Source organism: Ambystoma mexicanum, chromosome 2q, assembly GCF_040938575.1.
Source record: "Ambystoma mexicanum isolate Mex_15411 chromosome 2q, UKY_AmexF1_1, whole genome shotgun sequence".
Lineage (NCBI taxonomy): Eukaryota > Metazoa > Chordata > Amphibia > Caudata > Ambystomatidae > Ambystoma > Ambystoma mexicanum.
This window is the reverse complement of record NC_090924.1, coordinates 1,468,397,776-1,468,416,238: the sequence shown is the minus strand read 5'-3', so window position 1 is coordinate 1,468,416,238 and position 18,463 is coordinate 1,468,397,776. Positions and strand designations below refer to the sequence as shown.

The 18,463-nt window shown below is 50.7% G+C and overlaps 1 protein-coding gene and 1 long non-coding RNA gene across 3 annotated transcripts in view; both read left to right on the top strand.

Annotated features, from left to right (window-relative positions):
• LOC138570276 (protein eva-1 homolog C-like) overlaps positions 1 to 18,463 on the top strand; it is a 501,916-nt gene that overhangs the window by 343,135 nt on the left and 140,318 nt on the right. The window lies entirely within an intron of this gene.
• Positions 13,364 to 14,857, top strand: LOC138570278 (uncharacterized). Its single transcript, XR_011303434.1, has 4 exons — positions 13,364 to 13,408; positions 13,511 to 13,599; positions 14,268 to 14,345; positions 14,455 to 14,857. It is a non-coding gene; the product is annotated as an uncharacterized lncRNA (long non-coding RNA).

Here is an 18,463-nt window from a genome sequence, read left to right as displayed (position 1 = left end):
GTACAGAGGAGCAAGGCGGGAGTGTGCCTCTAGGCGAGTGTGAGCTTAAGCAAGGTAACAGGCAAACAGTAAAGAGGAGCAAGGCGGGAGAGTGACTCTAGGCGTGTGTGAGCTTAGGCAAGGTAACAGGCAAACAGTACAGAGGAGCAAGGCGGGAGTGTGCCTCTAGGCGTGTGTGAGCTTAAGCAAGGTAACAGGCAAACAGTAAAAAGGAGCAAGTCGTGAGTGTGACCCTAGGCGTGTGTGAGATTAGGCAAGGTAACAGGCAAACAGTAAAGAGGAGGAAGGGGGGAGTGTGACTCTAAGCGTGTGTGAGCTTAGGCAAGGTAACAGGCAAACAGTAAAGAGGAGCAAGGCGGGAGTGTGACTCTAGGCGTGTGTGAGCTTAGGCAAGGTAACAGGCAAACAGTAAAGAGGAGCAAGGCGGGAGTGTGACTCTAGGCGTGTGCGAGCTTAAGCAAGGTAACAGGCAAACAGTACAGAGCAGCAAGGAGGGAGTGTGCCTCTAGGCATGTGTGAGCTTAAGCAAGGTAACAGGCAAACAGTAAAGTGGAGCAAGGCGGGAATGTGACTCTAGGCGTGTGTGAGCTTAGGCAAGGTAACAGGCAAACAGTAAAGAGGAGCAAGGCAGGAGTGTGCCTGTAGGCGTGTGTGAGCTTAAGCAAAGTAATAGGCAAACAGTAAAGAGGAGTGTGCCTGTAGGCGTGTGTGAGCTTAAGCAAAGTAACAGGCAAACAGTAAAGAGGAGCGTGCCTGTAGGCGTGTGTTAGCTTAAGCAAGGTGACAGGCAAACAGTAAAGAGGAGCAAGTTGGGAGTGTGCCTGTAGGCGTGTGTGAGCTTAAGCAAAGTAACAGGCAAACAGTAAAGAGGAGCGTGCCAGTAGGTGTGTGTGAGCTTAAGCAAAGTAACAGGCAAACAGTAAAGAGGAGCGTGCCTGTAGGCGTGTGTGAGCTTAAGCAAGGTGACAGGCAAACAGTAAAGAGGAGCAAGGTGGGAGTGTGCCTCTAGGCGTGTGTGAGCTTCAGCAAGGTAACAGGCAAACAGTAAAGAGGAGCAAGGCGGGAGTGTGACTCTAGGCGTGTGTGAGCTTAAGCAAGGTAACAGGCAAACAGTAAAGAGGAGCAAGGTGGGAGTGTGCCTCTAGGCGTGTGACAGCTTCAGCAAAGTAACAGGCAAACAGTAAAGAGGAGAGTGCCTGTAGGCGTGTGTGAGCTTAAGCAAGGTAACAGGCAAACAGTAAAGGGCAGCAAGGCGGGAGTGCTCCTCTAGGCATGTGTGAGTTTAGGCAAGGTAACAGGCAAACAGTAAAGAGGAGCAAGGCGGGACTGTGCCTCTAGGCGTGTTTGAGCTAAAGCAAGGTAACAGGCAAACAGTAAAGAGGAGCAAGGCGGGAGTGTGCCACTAGGCGTGTGCGAACTTAAGCAAGGTAACAGGCAAACAGTACAGAGCAGCAAGGAGGGAGTGTGCCTCTTAGCGTGTGTGAGCTTAAGCAAGGTAACAGGCAAACAGTAAAGAGGTGCAATGCAGGAGCGTGACTCTAGGCGTGTGTGAGCTTAAGCAAGGTAACAGGCAAACAGTAAAGAGGAGCAAGGCGGGAGTGTGCCTCTAGGCGTGTGTGAGCTTAAGCAAGGTAACAGGCAAACAGTAAAGAGGAGCAAGGCGGGAGTGTGACTCTAGGCGTGTGCGAGCTTAAGCAAGGTAACAGGCAAACAGTAAAGGGCAGCAAGGCGGGAGTGCTCCTCTAGGCATGTGTGAGTTTAGGCAAGGTAACAGGCAAACAGTAAAGAGGAGCAAGGCGGGACTGTGCCTCTAGGCGTGTTTGAGCTAAAGCAAGGTAACAGGCAAACAGTAAAGAGGAGCAAGGCGGGAGTGTGCCTGTAGGCGTGTGTGAGCTTAGGCAAGGTAACAGGCAAACAGTAAAGAGGAGCAAGGCGGGAGTGTGCCTCTAGGCGTGTGTGAGCTTAAGCAAGGTAACAGGCAAACAGTACAGAGGAGCAAGGCGGGAGTGTGCCTCTAGGCGTGTGTGAGCTTAAGCAAGGTAACATGCAAACAGTAAAGAGGAGCAAGGCGGGAGTGTGACTCTAGGCGTGTGCGAGCTTAAGCAAGGTAACAGGCAAACAGTAAAGGGCAGCAAGGCGAGAGTGCTCCTCTAGGCATGTGTGAGTTTAGGCAAGGTAACAGGCAAACAGTAAAGAGGAGCAAGGCGGGACTGTGCCTCTAGGCGTGTTTGAGCTAAAGCAAGGTAACAGGCAAACAGTAAAGAGGAGCAAGGCGGGAGTGTGCCTGTAGGCGTGTGTGAGCTTAGGCAAGGTAACAGGCAAACAGTAAAGAGGAGCAAGGCGGGAGTGTGCCTCTAGGCGTGTGCGAGCTTAAGCAAGGTAACAGGCAAACAGTAAAGAGCAGCAAGGAGGGAGTGTGCCTCTTAGCGTGTGTGATCTTAAGCAAGGTAACAGGCAAACAGTAAAGAGGAGCAAGGCGGGACTGTGCCTCTAGGCGTGTTTGAGCTAAAGCAAGGTAACAGGCAAACAGTAAAGAGGAGCAAGGCGGGAGTGTGCCTGTAGGCGTGTGTGAGCTTAGGCAAGGTAACAGGCAAACAGTAAAGAGGAGCAAGGCGGGAGTGTGCCTCTAGGCGTGTGCGAGCTTAAGCAAGGTAACAGGCAAACAGTACAGAGCAGCAAGGAGGGAGTGTGCCTCTTAGCGTGTGTGAGCTTAAGCAAGGTAACAGGCAAACAGTAAACTGGAGCAAGGCGGGAATGTGACTCTAGGTGTGTGTGAGTTTAAGCAAGGTAACAGGCAAACAGTAAAGAGGTGCAATGCAGGAGCGTGACTCTAGGCGTGTGTGAGCTTAAGCAAGGTAACAGGCAAACAGTAAAGAGGAGCAAGGCGGGAGTGTGCCTCTAGGCGTGTGTGAGCTTAAGCAAGGTAACAGGCAAACAGTACAGAGGAGCAAGGCGGGAGTGTGCCTCTAGGCGTGTGTGAGCTTAAGCAAGGTAACAGGCAAACAGTAAAGAGGAGCAAGGCGGGAGTGTGACTCTAGGCGTGTGTGAGCTTAGGCAAGGTAACAGGCAAACAGTACAGAGCAGCAAGGCGGGAGTGTGCCTCTAGGCGTGTGTGAGCTTAAGCAAGGTAACAGGCAAACAGTAAAAAGGAGCAAGGCTGGAGTGTGACTCTAGGCGTGTGTGAGCTTAAGCAAGGTAACAGGCAAACAGTAAAGAGGAGCAAGGCGGGAGTGTGCCTCTAGGCGTGTGTGAGCTTAGGCAAGGTAACAGGCAAACAGTAAAGAGGAGCAAGGCGGGAGTGTGCCTCTAGGCGTGTGCGAGCTTAAGCAAGGTAACAGGCAAACAGTACAGAGCAGCAAGGAGGGAGTGTGCCTCTAGGCATGTGTGAGCTTAAGCAAGGTAACAGGCAAACAGTAAAGAGGAGCAAGGCGGGGGAGTGACTCTAGGCGTGTGTGAGCTTAGGCAAGGTAACAGGCAAACAGTACAGAGGAGCAAGGCGGGAGTGTGCCTCTAGGCGTGTGTGAGCTTAAGCAAGGTAACAGGCAAACAGTAAAAAGGAGCAAGGCGTGAGTGTGACTCTAGGCGTGTGTGAGATTAGGCAAGGTAACAGGCAAACAGTAAAGAGGAGGAAGGGGGGAGTGTGACTCTAAGCGTATGTGAGCTTAGGCAAGGTAACAGGCAAACAGTAAAGAGGAGCAAGGCGGGAGTGTGACTCTAGGCGTGTGTGAGCTTAGGCAAGGGAACAGGCAAACAGTAAAGAGGAGCAAGGCGGGAGTGTGACTCTAGGCGTGTGTGAGCTTAGGCAAGGTAACATGTATACAGTAAAGAGTAGAAAGGCGGGAGTGTGACTCTAGGCGTGTGTGAGCTTAAGCAAGGTAACAGGCAAACAGTAAAGAGGAGCAAGGCGGGAGTGTGCCTCTAGGCGTGTGTGAGCTTAGGCAAGGTAACAGGCAAACAGTACAGAGGAGCAAGGCGGGAGTGTGCTTCTAGGTGTGTGTGAGCTTAGGCAAGGTAACAGGCAAACAGTACAGAAGAGCAAGACGGGAGTGTGACTCTAGGCGTGTGTGAGCTTAAGCAAGGTAACAGGCAAACAGTAAAGAGGAGCAAGGCAGGAGTGTGACTCTAGGCGTGTCTGAGCTTAAGCAAGGTAACAGGCAAACAGTAAAGAGGAGCAAGGCGGGAGTGTGCCACTGGGCGTGTGTGAGCTTAAGCAAGGTAACAGGCAAACAGTAAAGAGGAGCAAGGCGGGAGTGTGCCTCTAGGCGTGTGTGAGCTTAGGCAAGGTAACAGGCAAACAGTACAGAGGAGCAAGGCGGGAGTGTGCCTCTAGGCGTGTGTGAGCTTAAGCAAAGTAACAGGCAAACAGTAAAGAGGAGCGAGGCGGGAGTGTGCCTCTAGGCGTGTGTGAGCTTAAGCAAGGTAACAGGCAAACAGTAAAGAGGAGCAAGGCGGGAGTGTGCCTCTAGGCGTGTGTGAGCTTAGGCAAGGTAACAGGCAAACAGTAAAAAGGAGCAAGGCGGGAGTGTGCCTCTAGGCTTGTGTGAGCTTAGGCAAGGTAACAGGCAAACAGTAAAGAGGAGCAAGGTGGGAGTGTTCCTCTAGGCGTGTGTGAGCTTAGGCAAGGTAACAGGCAAACAGTAAAGAGGAGCAAGGCGGGAGTGTGCCTCTAGGCGTGTGTAAACTTAGGCAAGGTAACAGGCAAACAGTGCAGAGGAGCAAGGTGGGAGTGTGCCTCTAGGCGTGTGTGAGCTTAAGCAAGGTAACAGGCAAACTGTAGAGAGGAGCAAGGTGGGAGTGTGACTCTAGGTGTGTGTGAGCTTAGGCAAGGTAACAGGCAAACAGTACAGAGGAGCAAGGTGGGAGTGTGCCTCTAGGCGTGTGTGAGCTTAAGCAAGGTAACAGGCAAACAGTAAAAAGGAGCAAGGTGTGAGTGTGCCTCTAGGCGTGTGAGATTAGGCAAGGTAACAGGCAAACAGTAAAGAGGAGCAAGGTGTGAGTGTGCCTCTAGGCGTGTGTGAGCTTAAGCAAGGTAACAGGCAAACAGTAAAGAGGAGCAAGGCGGGAGTGTGACTCTAGGCGTGTGTGAGCTTAGGCAAGGTAACAGGCAAACAGTACTGAGCAGCAAGGCGGGAGTGTGCCTCTAGGCGTGTGTGAGCTTAAGCAAGGTAACAGGCAAACAGTACAGAGCAGCAAGGCAGAGAGTGTGCCTCTAGGCGTGTGTGAGCTTAAGCAAGGTAACAGGCAAACAGTAAAAAGGAGCAAGGCGGGAGTGTGACTCTAGGCGTGTGTGAGCTTAAGCAAGGTAACAGGCAAACAGTAAAGAGGAGCAAGGCGGGAGTGTTCCTCTAGGCGTGTGTGAGCTTAGGCAAGGTAACAGGCAAACAGTACAGAGGAGCAAGGCGGGAGTGTGCTTCTAGGTGTGTGTGAGCTTAGGCAAGGTAACAGGCAAACAGTACAGAAGAGCAAGACGGGAGTGTGACTCTAGGCGTGTGTGAGCTTAAGCAAGGTAACAGGCAAAAAGTAAAGAGGAGCAAGGCGGGAGTGTGACTCTAGGCGTGTGTGAGCTTAAACAAGGTAACAGGCAAACAGTAAAGAGGAGCAAGGCGGGAGTGTGCCACTAGGCGTGTGTGAGCTTAAGCAAGGTAACAGGCAAACAGTAAAGAGGAGCAAGGCGGGAGTGTGCCTCTAGGCGTGTGTGAGCTTAGGCAAGGTAACAGGCAAACAGTACAGAGGAGCAAGGCGGGAGTGTGCCTCTAGGCGTGTGTGAGCTTAAGCAAGGTAACAGGCAAACAGTAAAGAGGAGCGAGGCGGGAGTGTGCCTCTAGGCGTGTGTGAGCTTAAGCAAGGTAACAGGCAAACAGTAAAGAGGAGCAAGGCGGGATTGTGCCTCTAGGCGTGTGTGAGCTTAGGCAAGGTAACAGGCAAACAGTAAAAAGGAGCAAGGCGGGAGTGTGCCTCTAGGCTTGTGTGAGCTTAGGCAAGGTAACAGGCAAACAGTAAAGAGGAGCAAGGTGGGAGTGTTCCTCTAGGCATGTGTGAGCTTAGGCAAGGTAACAGGCAAACAGTAAAGAGGAGCAAGGCGGGAGTGTGCCTCTAGGCATGTGTGAGCTTAGGCAAGGTAACAGGCAAACAGTGCAGAGGAGCAAGGTGGGAGTGTGCCTCTAGGCGTGTGTGAGCTTAAGCAAGGTAACAGGCAAACTGTAGAGAGGAGCAAGGTGGGAGTGTGACTCTAGGTGTGTGTGAGCTTAGGCAAGGTAACAGGCAAACAGTGCAGAGAACCAAGGTGGGAGTGTGACTCTAGGAGTGTGTGAGCTTAAGCAAGGTAACAGGCAAACAGTAGAGAGGAGCAAGGCAGGAGTGGGCCTCTAGGCATGTGTGAGCTTAGGCAAGGTAACAGGCAAACAGTAAAGAGGAGCAAGGCGGGAGTGTGCCTCTAGGCGTGTGTGAGCTTAAGCAAGGTAACAGGCAAACAGTAAAGAGGAGCAAGGTGGGAGTTCGCCTCTAGGCGTGTGTGAGCTTACGCAAGGTCATATGCCCTACAGAATGATCAGAGGAGAGACCTGTGCCTGTGAGGTGATATGATGTGGAGCAAGCCGGCCTTGCTTGACAGGATAAGTCATGTGTCCACATGAGGGGAATGTCATTATCCCCTGGGGAGGTTTATTAAAGACGTGAATGGGTGCCTCCAGTAGTAGCAGTTTGTCATTTGTAAAGCACCTTTTTCGCATTGGTATGGCCTCAAAGCGCTTGTGGGTGAAAGTCCTTGGGGCACCGTAGTCCAGGTATGGAGAGGATGATAGCCACGATTGCTGTGACTTTGTGAGGGTAGGAGAGATAGCAGAAGATTTGTCTGAGGATACAGAGGTGAATGTGGCATTTTATTTGATTTGTATAACGCGCATACAACCCCAAGGCATTGAGGCGCTGGGATGATCTGGGTGCAGTGTTAATGTGGTGAGTGCGTTAGACCCGGTGGCATGGAGGCACTGGGATGATCTGGGTGCAGTTTTAATGTGGTGAGTGCATTAGACCCGGAGGCATTGAGGCGCTGGGATGATCTGGGTGCAGTGTTAATGTAGTGAGTGCATTAGACCCAGAGGCATTGAGGCGCTGGGATGATCTGGGTGCAGTGTTAATGTGGTGAGTGCGTTAGACCCGGAGGCATTGAGACACTGGGATGATAAACTGGGTGCAGTGTTAATATGGTGAGTGCGTTAGACACGGTGGCATGGAGGCACTGGGGTGATCTGGGTGCAGTGTTAATGTGGTGAGTGCGTTAGACCCGGAGGCATGGAGGCGCTGGGATGATCTGGCTGCAGGGTTAATGTGGTGAGTCTGTTAGACCCGGAGGCATTGAAGCGCTGGGATGATCTGGGTGCAGTGTTAATGCGGTGAGTGAGTTAGACCCAGAGGCATTGAGGCGCTGGGATGATCTGGGTGCAGTGTTAATGTGGTGAGTGCATTAGACCCGGAGGCATTGAGGCGCTGGTATGATCTTGGTGAATTGTTAATGTGGGGAGTGCATTAGACCCGGAGGCATTGAGGCGCTGGGATGATCTGGGTGCAGTGTTAATGTGGTGAGTGCGTTAGACCCGTAGGCATTGAGGCACTGGGATGATCTGGGTGCAGTGTTAATGTGGTGAGTGCATTAGACCGGGAGGCATTGAGGCGCTGGTATGATCTTGGTGAATTGTTAATGTGGGGAGTGCATTAGACCCGGAGGCATTGAGGCGCTGGGGTGATCTGGGTGCAGTGTTAATGTGGTGAGTGCGTTAGACCCGGAGGCATGGAGGCGCTGGGATGATCTGGCTGCAGGGTTAATGTGGTGAGTGTGTTAGACCCGGAGGCATTGAAGCGCTGGGATGATCTGGGTGCAGTGTTAATGCGGTGAGTGAGTTAGACCCAGAGGCATTGAGGCGCTGGGATGATCTGGGTGCAGTGTTAATGTGGTGAGTGCATTAGACCCGGAGGCATTGAGGCGCTGGTATGATCTTGGTGAATTGTTAATGTGGGGAGTGCATTAGACCCGGAGGCATTGAGGCGCTGGGATGATCTGGGTGCAGTGTTAATGTGGTGAGTGCGTTAGACCCGTAGGCATTGAGGCACTGGGATGATCTGGGTGCAGTGTTAATGTGGTGAGTGCATTAGACCGGGAGGCATTGAGGCGCTGGTATGATCTTGGTGAATTGTTAATGTGGGGAGTGCATTAGACCCGGAGGCATTGAGGCGCTGGGATGATCTGGGTGCAGTGTTAATGTGGTGAGTGCGTTAGACCCGGAGGCATTGAGGTGCTGGGATGATCTGGGTGCAGTGTTAATGTAGTGAGTGCATTAGACCCAGAGGCATTGAGGCGCTGGGATGATCTGGGTGCAGTGTTAATGTGGTGAGTGCGTTAGACCCGGAGGCATTGAGACACTGGGATGATAAACTGGGTGCAGTGTTAATATGGTGAGTGCGTTAGACACGGTGGCATGGAGGCACTGGGGTGATCTGGGTGCAGTGTTAATGTGGTGAGTGCGTTAGACCCGGAGGCATGGAGGTGCTGGGATGATCTGGCTGCAGGGTTAATGTGGTGAGTGTGTTAGACCCGGAGGCATTGAAGCGCTGGGATGATCTGGGTGCAGTGTTAATGCGGTGAGTGAGTTAGACCCAGAGGCATTGAGGTGCTGGGATGATCTGGGTGCAGTGTTAATGTGGTGAGTGCATTAGACCCGGAGGCATTGAGTCGCTGGTATGATCTTGGTGAATTGTTAATGTGGGGAGTGCATTAGACCCGGAGGCATTGAGGCACTGGGATGATCTGGGTGCAGCGTTAAAGTGGTGAGTGCATTAGACCCAGAGGCATAGAGGCGCTGGGAGGATCTTGGTGAATTGTTAATGTGGGGAGTGCATTAGACCCGGAGGCATTGAGGCGCTGGGATGATCTGGGTGCAGTGTTAATGTGGTGAGTGCATTAGACCCCGAGGCATTGAGTCACTGGGATGACCTGGGTGCAGTGTTAATGTGCCAAGTGCGTTAGACCCAGGGGCATTGAGGCGCTGGGATGATCTGGGTGCAGTGTTGATGTGGCGAGTGCATTAGACCCGGAGGCATTGTGGCGCTGGGATGATCTGGGTGCAGTGTTAATGTGGTGAGTGCGTTAGACCCGGAAGCATTGAGGCGCTGGGTGTGGAAGGTGCTGATGGTGCTGATGGTGCTGGTGGTGCTGATGGTGCTGAAGGTGCTGATGGTGCTGAAGGTGCTGATGGTGCTGAAGGTGCTGAGGGTGCTGATGGTGCTGGTGGTGTGGATGGTGCTGATGGTGCTGGTGGTGCTGGTGGTGCTGATGGTGCTGAAGGTGCTGATGGTGCTGAAGGTGCTGAAGGTGCTGAAGGTGCTGAGGGTGCTGCGGGTGCTGATGGTGCTGATGGTGCTGAAGGTGCTGATGGTGCTGAAGGTGCTGAAGGTGCTGATGGTGCTGATGGTGCTGAAGGTGCTGATGGTGCTGATGGTGCTGATGGTGCTGAAGGTGCTGATGGTGCTGATGGTGCTGAAGGTGCTGAAGGTGCTGATGGTGCTGTTGGTGCTGATGGTGCTGAAGGTGCTGATGGTGCTGATGGTGCTGATGGTGCTGAAGGTGCTGATGGGTGCTGAAGGTGCTGATGGTGCTGAAGGTGCTGATGGTGCTGATGGTGCTGAAGGTGCTGAAGGTGCTGATGGTGCTGATGGTGCTGAAGGTGCTGATGGTGCTGAAGGTGCTGAAGGTGCTGATGGTGCTGATGGTGCTGATGGTGCTGAAGGTACGGATGGTGCTGAAGGTGCTGATGGTGCTGATGGTGCTGATGGAGCTGAAGGTGCTGATGGTGCTGAAGGTGCTGAAGGTGCTGATGGTGCTGAAGGTGCTGAAGGTGCTGATGGTGCTGATGGTGCTGATGGTGGTAAAGGTGCTGATGGTGCTGATGGTGCTGAAGGTGCTGATGGTGCTGAAGGTGCTGAAGGTGCTGATGGTGCTGATGGTGCTGAAGGTGCTGATGGTGCTGGTGGTGCTGGTGGTGCTGATGGTGCTGATGGTGCTGATGGTGCTGAAGGTGCTGAAGGTGCTGATGGTGCTGATGGTGCTGGAGGTGCTGATGATGCTGATGGTGCTGAAGGTGCTGAAGGTGCTGCGGCTGCTGAGGGTGCTGATGGTGCTGAAGGTGCTGAAGGTGCTGATGGTGCTGATGGTGCTGATGGTGCTGAAGGTGCTGATGGTGCTGGTGGTGCTGGTGGTGCTGTGGGTGCTGATGGTGCTGATGGTGCTGAGGGTGCTGCGGGTGCTGCAGGTGCTGAGGGTGCTGAAGGTGCTGATGGTGCTGAGGGTGCTGAAGGTGCTGATGGTGCTGATGGTGCTGATGGTGCTGAAGGTGCTGATGGTGCTGATGGTGCTGAGGGTGCTGAAGGTGCTGATGGTGCTGATGGTGCTGATGGTGCTGATGGTGCTGAAGGTGCTGCGGGTGCTGGTGGTGCTGGTGGTGTGGATGGTGCTGATGGTGCTGAAGGTGCTGAAGGTGCTGATGGTGCTGATGGTGCTGGTGGTGCTGGTGGTGCTGATGGTGCTGATGGTGCTGATGGTTCTGATGGTGCTGAAGGTTCTGAAGGTGCTGATGGTGCTGATGGTGCTGGTGGTGCTGGTGGTGCTGTGGGTGCTGATGGTGCTGATGGTGCTGATGGTGCTGAAGGTGCTGCGGGTGCTGCAGGTGCTGAGGGTGCTGAAGGTGCTGATGGTGCTGAGGGTGCTGAAGGTGCTGAAGGTGCTGATGGTGCTGATGGTGCTGATGGTGCTGAAGGTGCTGCGGGTGCTGGTGGTGCTGGTGGTGTGGATGGTGCTGATGGTGCTGAAGGTGCTGAAGGTGCTGATGGTGCTGATGGTGCTGGTGGTGCTGGTGGTGCTGATGGTGCTGATGGTGCTGAAGGTGCTGAAGGTGCTGATGGTGCTGATGGTGCTGAAGGTGCTGATGGTGCTGGTGGTGCTGGTGGTGCTGATGGTGCTGATGGTGCTGATGGTGCTGAAGGTGCTGAAGGTGCTGATGGTGCTGGTGGTGCTGGTGGTGCTGATGGTGCTGATGGTGCTGATGGTGCTGAAGGTGCTGAGAGTGCTGATGGTGCTGATGGTGCTGGAGGTGCTGATGATGCTGATGGTGCTGAAGGTGCTGAAGGTGGTGCGGCTGCTGAGGGTGCTGATGGTGCTGAAGGTGCTGAAGGTGCTGATGGTGCTGATGGTGCTGATGGTGCTGAAGGTGCTGATGGTGCTGGTGGTGCTGGTGGTGCTGTGGGTGCTGATGGTGCTGATGGTGCTGATGGTGCTGAAGGTGCTGCGGGTGCTGCAGGTGCTGAGGGTGCTGAAGGTGCTGATGGTGCTGAGGGTGCTGAAGGTGCTGATTGTGCTGATGGTGCTGATGGTGCTGAAGGTGCTGATGGTGCTGATGGTGCTGAGGGTGCTGAAGGTGCTGATGGTGCTGATGGTGCTGATGGTGCTGATGGTGCTGAAGGTGCTGCGGGTGCTGGTGGTGCTGGTGGTGCTGATGGTGCTGATGGTGCTGAAGCTGCTGATGGTGCTGATGGTGCTGAAGGTGCTGATGGTGCTGAAGGTTCTGATGGTGCTGAAGGTGCTGATGTTGCTGATGGTGCTGATGGTGCTGAAGGTGCTGTGGGTGCTGATGGTGCTGATGGTGCTGAAGGTGCTGCGGGTGCTGCGGGTGCTGAGGGTGCTGAAGGTGCTGAGGGTGCTGAAGGTGCTGATGGTGCTGATGGTGCTGATGGTGCTGATGGTGCTGAAGGTGCTGCGGGTGCTGGTGGTGCTGGTGGTGCTGATGGTGCTGATGGTGCTGAAGCTGCTGATGGTGCTGATGGTGCTGAAGGTGCTGATGGTGCTGAAGGTTCTGATGGTGCTGAAGGTGCTGATGTTGCTGATGGTGCTGATGGTGCTGAAGGTGCTGAAGGTGCTGATGGTGCTGAAGGTGCTGAAGGTGCTGAAGGTGCTGATGGTGCTGATGGTGCTGGTGGTGCTGATAGTGCTGATGGTGCTGATGGTTCTGATGGTGCTGATGGTGCTGAAGGTGCTTATGGTGCTGAAGGTTCTGATGGTGCTGAAGGTGCTGATGTTGCTGATGGTGGTGATGGTGCTGAAGGTGCTGAAGGTGCTGTGGGTGCTGATGGTGCTGATGGTGCTGATGGTGCTGAAGGTGCTGATGGTGCTGATGGTGCTGATGGTGCTGAAGGTGCTGCGGGTGCTGCGGGTGCTGAGGGTGCTGAAGGTGCTGATGGTGGAAGCCGTTTGAAACCACTAACCAGTAACATGCCTAACTTGACCACTCTTTGGGGTCTACCACCACCCAGTGGCCACTATCCCTGTGGAGCATGTGGGGCTTGTGAAATTACTAGCAAAAGCAAAGAAGTTGACATAGGTTTAACCCGGCCATGGGTACAAACAATCTGACCAATTGCAACACTGAGTATGTGGTATACTTAATTACATGTGGACTCCCATACGTGGGGAAAACGATCCGAAAAGTGAAAACACGCATCATGGAACACCGTAGTTGCCTTAAAAACAAAATTGACATGGACCATACTTTTGACACTGAAAGGAGGACATTTACAAACACTAGGAAATAGACTCCTTAGGAAAGAGCAAGAGATGATCTTCAGATTACGAAATGACATTAGAGGTATTAACGATTCTATTAAATGGCATAAAATCCGCCAATAAGAAGAGGGCATTTCCACTCCAATTTAAAGCATGAAGAGAGCATACTTAGACAACTGTGTGAGATGCTTGCTGTGAAATTCAGGTATCCTCTGTTATATGTTTTCATGACTTTTATATTGCTGAATGAAATCTATTTTCTGATGTGACCGTGACATCCTAGTTGTTGTGTGGTATGCACTGTGTCCATGGTTACCCGGTGACTACGTTTAAATGAGACTGTATTACTATCCACCTAACAACTAATGAAGACGACCACCTAAATACTGCTGTGTGGTTAATTGAAATATACATAATGTGAGATTTTAGTCACTGGACACTATTGAAATTGCAATCTATAGTTATTCGTTACTGTTAATATAAGGGATAGTGACCCATGCATACCGCCTTCGAAGGATTTCACAGCGGGTCTGGCCCTACATATCCTTACAACACAACTCACGAAGGTCCTGAACAGAGATCTGATTATATACACTGCTCAGTTCTCTCTCCATCTTAAGATGGCCGACCCCTTTTCTATGTTAGACACTACGTCCTGTCTCAAGACGGGCCTATGCTCTGTTTCCATAGTAACTTATAAACACTGTTTCCCTGCCGCGCGTTCCTCATACAGACACGCAGCTGCCTCCTGTTGAGTCCCTGTCATTCACGTTCCAAACGGACGTCATTGCAGTTAACCTTGAGGTATGTTTTTAATATCGTATTGCACGGGTTCCCTATATGCTTTTAGACACACATGTATGTGAATCTCTGGCACTGACACCTGATATGTTCTACTCGCTATAGATTGCTACTCGAGTAGCGACGAGATGTGCGGTGCCGACATCTGATGCAACTAGAACTACTGTCACTAGAAATCTGCAGAGTCCATGGTGGTAAGTGACTACCCTGTGAGTTTACCGTATACACTTGGGTGCACTCTGTGTCCAGTCACTTGCCATGACTTACCCGCCGTTTGCTTAAACTTTATGTAATTCTAACACGGATGGTACCATAGGGGGTCCTTTATTGTTTTGGGTTACAACTTGGCCTCTATTTGTACCGACCACGTTGATGGTCCCCGTAACTTCCACGACTGGGTTTGGGTCTATTCCGCACGGGTTAACACTTTCTCTTCCCACACGCTGTTCGGAGGTCTTGCTAATTTTAACTGACTGGTTTTCTAACTATTTGAGCTGTATTTTGAGACGGTTCGTAGTAAGTGTGTTATCCTCCATTAATAGACTATACTGAGGAGTGTCCCCCCTCGCCCTCCTCCCCCATTTCCTGTCTAGGGAGTGCCGGTTCCTGCCCACACTGGTGGTAATATCTTTTGCCTACAATAATCTTTTGCCAGAGTGGAGTAACTTCAAAAGACCTGACATCTTTTTATCTACGTCTGTTTCCTAATATCAGACATATAGGTGAGCCATTGGCTTTTTATGATATATGCTAATCCCAGATTTGAATATGCAGGAGTTTTGTCCTGCTGTAACTTTTAAACTATTGAGTAGGTTTTTGTAGCTCATTTGAAAAACACTCAGTGAGGTTTTTCATGTATTAGTTGCAGGTGAAGAGCTAGCTGGCAGCATTCTTCAACTTAAGCAACCTACGTTGTGAGCCCCCACGAGCACCACACAAGGTAATTATAACTTTACTTGTGGTCCTCTGTTCCATTTTTCAGGATATTGACAAACTCAATTAGCTAAAGTTCTAGCTCCTTATTTGTCCCCTTTTCTTTTAATTCACAGGTTGCACGTGTACACCACATTTGTCCTTTATGAAACAATTGAATTTTAATTGGGATTTTCGTGATTATTACAACACTCCTGATGAATGTTCTATGAGTTATCCCGCAAGAACTGAAACATGTCGAGACATTTTCCTGGATTGGTACAGGGAAAGAACAATTCTAGTTATCCAACAATTATTAGAAACTGATACAATACCAGTTATATGTTGAATGTATCGTTCACTTTTTTGTTAATCACCCATCTGATTGTTAATGACGAAATCCTATGTCTTTTATGTAATGATCCAGTAAGATTCTTATTGGACTTGTTGAGCATTTGTGTAATGATTTCGATTACTTGTGTATTTTACTAATTTTCAAAATGTATGAAATTAAAGTTTGTATGTAGGTTTCTTTGTAAACTGAGCTTGTTTGTGCAACCTCCTAAACTTCTGCCCACCAGGTCAGAGTTCAGAAATCCATCTGAACACTAGAAGAGAGGAGTGAAATGTGATCTGGGTGGGAGAATAGGAGAGGATTGATGGGCTGTAAGCCTGTGGTGGTTGAGTCTTCTGTGTTTTGAAAGGTGTGTAGGTGCCAGAGGTATATGTGTGAGGGTTGGAGGGGCGGACGACTAGAGTGTGTCAGCCAAGGCTGCTCAAGCTGCACTTAGGGATGGGATGGCTGAGGGGGGAGGGCAGGTGAGGGCTCTCTGAAAGAGAGTGGCGGTAGCTATGAAGGTTAGGTTAGGGGTTGGGGTGTATTGCAGAGCTGTAGACTTTGGCAAGGGAAGACGGGGGTGGGCTTGCCAGAGGCTGGCTTTGAAGGGGGAAAGAAGGGTGGAGGGGGACAGGGAGGGGCAGTGGTCCGGTTTCTGAGACATCATAGTGCACCTATCACCTCAGAGCTGAGGTGGGGGTTCTGGTCTGAGTTATGAAAAGTTGGGGACTCACCTAGGGGGTTAGTGGCCCTGTCTGTCTACTCAGGCCTGGAGAGGGGGAGGCAGGTGAAGAGTAGGGTTGAAAGTGGGGGATGTGTGGAAGTGGTGAAGGTAGGTGAGGTGCAATAATTACACAGGTGCCGCAGAATTCAGGACCAATGCAGTACTCAGACTGAAGCTAGCTTTGAGGGACTCAGCTACACTTATGTTGCAACAAGATTCTGAAACATATGCTGTACCTGCAATACTGCAAGATCCAAACACTTGTTCTGTCTAAAAGCATCTAGATTCAAAACATTCGCTGTACATTGAATTGCAACTTGAATCCAATACTTTTGCTAAATTAAAAGTGTAAATAGATTCAAAACTCAATACAGAAACATACCAGCAACAAAAACAAAATTATTCAGGCTTCAAGCTACCAAAATATAGTTACGGAGTCCACAAACCAGTGAAACCAGTGCTATTCCAAAACCTAATCAGCATTGGAAGCGGCTGGCACTCCAGGTGCAGCCCGGCTTGATGCTCTATTGCTTGATGCTCTATTCCTACTCCCCACCCACTGTTAGGTACTTTCTTCTAACTTGCCAAGTGAGCTCTGCGTGTCTTCAGAGGGAAGCGCGGGCAGTTGCTGGCTGTTGCGGCTGGCTGGTGGTGGAGCGGATGGTGGTCAAGGGAAGTGGTCCCACAAGTACTCCAACCCTCAGCATGCTGTTTGCACTGTTTAAGGAGCGCCAGTTTTAAATGGCGTTTCTGTGTAGATTGGTGAGCTGTTGTGTATTTGGTGGTCCCCTTTTCTATTGCGACCAGTGAGTCTTGTTTAATCTTTTCTCCACCGGCACTCTACCGTAACGCTTACTTGTTAAGTGGGCGGCTTCATGGCTATATCTGTATTCTTCTCTCTTCCCACAGTGGAATGAAAAAAGGGAAAAGGGGCAGCGTAAAGGGCATAGCTGAAAAGCTTGTTGGTCCACCGACCCCGTTCACTTTTGTAACCTGCATGACTCCCCCAGGCAAGTTGCGAGAAAGGAGGCATCCTCTCCCTTGCCTATTGCTCTAGCTACTCCCCTAGCTGACAGCGTGGGCAGGGACATGGAGCCTATGCCTTCCACTCTTATGGTCGCCCCTACATCTTTGAGAGGGGACCTTTGTTGGAGGCTCGGATACTGAGTCTGGACTTGCAGAACATTGAGACCTTGGTTGCTACCCCTATGGCCCCTACCCTCTCTTTAAAGAGGGATCGACTGTCTGAGGTGAGGGCACTTAGCCTACGTAGAAGGCAAAGGATCTACCCCGAAAGGACGGATTTGCCTCAAACGTTTAGCCTTTTCAACACTGGGGATCTTGATAAAAGTGAACAGGCTGGCAAAGAAGCTCGCCAATATGTAATCCTGATCAGTGAAAAGGCCACTGTCTCTGGTATTGCTTTAGTCAATTCAGGGAAGACTTTTTGGTCGCCCCCGTCCACATCCCCTACCTTTGACTTAGCAAGGCCTAAGAATAATGTTCAATCTCAAGGTAACTTTGTGTCTATAGCAACGGCCATCCTGGTGGTTAATCCCCAAGAGCAGATCACTCCAGAGCAATGGATCATGGTAAAGGTCAACATTATTAACCAACTGAATGTGTGCCAAAATCTTGACGATTTTAGTAATTGGATGGATTCCTCAGACAATTGTGTGGGGAATTATCTCATTGTGAGGGTGGATCGCTCTTGCCAAACTGGCCCCATATCGTCCCCATTGATGCATCAGTATCCAGCCCCTCTTGGCACTTCTGTACTGCCGGCCCCACTATTGATGGAGGGGGCCGAGCTCCTTTTTTCACATTGTGAACATCCCATGACCCGGCTCCTATCATTGGCTCTGGATTCTCAACGGGTCCTGGTGATCCTTCCCTCAGAGGAGAGGATAGAGTGAGTCATCTACACCCTCCACTGCTGATGGACCCCAAGAAAACTTTGTTAGATACTGTTACTGTGGGTTACCCTGGGAAAAGACATAAAATGTCTTCTGCAAAACACTTTCATGTTAGGAAGTCTTTTATGCCACGGCCTGGGGACAAGACCATCCGGAATTACGTCATGGACAAAAGGCACTTCATCATTACCAGTATCAAAAAACCTACAGAGAAAGCACCCAGAGAAGCTTTGAGGAACATTGTTCTGGCCTGGCTTCGCAAATGAACTGGGCCGGGGGTGGTTAGACATATAGATCTGAAATTCCTACAGAGTCTGGAAATAGAAGAGTGGTGTACCCAGGAAAGTAGGGAATGTGTCCTGGTCAGATGTGGGTCCAGCAATTTACCTAGCTACCTTAGTAACATGATATGATATGGCATTTGTAACGCGCCTATACACAACTGTATCTATTTGCCCAGAGGTTCATCAAATCTAAAACTCATAGTTGATTAACCTGAAAGCTTGTATCCCTTGATGAGAAGGCTGTATTTGATGAACTCTGTCTTGTTACTTTTATTGTGACTGAAGGGCTTTCAGCGCCTTGTTAATAAATAAATAATACATAATTAAACAAGCAGCCAAAAAACAGTTATGCAGGCTGCTTGGAACCAAATTCCGGTTGCTGTTGCTGCAGGTGACCACAATTATTAATAACATTATTGTATTTATTGAGCATGGACCTAGCTTCGGGTAGCAATGCAGCACTTTACAACCATACAAGAGCACAGCGAGGGATGCAGAGAGACAAGTAGTGGGGAGTTACCAATAGAGAGGGGATGGGCAATTTGTCAGCAAGGGATCACAATCAACCCAGAGAGAAAACCATGGCGATCAGATCACCCAGTCCCAGGTACGGGGGAGATGAGGGTGTTGTGGGCCTAGTTGTTAGAGAAGCACCATTTCTTGAAGGGGAGGGTCTTGACCCCCTTCCTGAACAGTAAAAGCAAGGGGGCGAGTCTGATGATGATGGTGAGGAGGTGTTTTCCTGAACTGGTGGAGTTCACGTCTGAACATGTTTGATTGATTGTTTTTGATTGATTGTTTATTTGTATAGCGCCTATACACAATGTGTTTCAAAGCGCTTCAAGGAGGGAGGGAACATGGGAGAAAAACAATTACATTCTTACA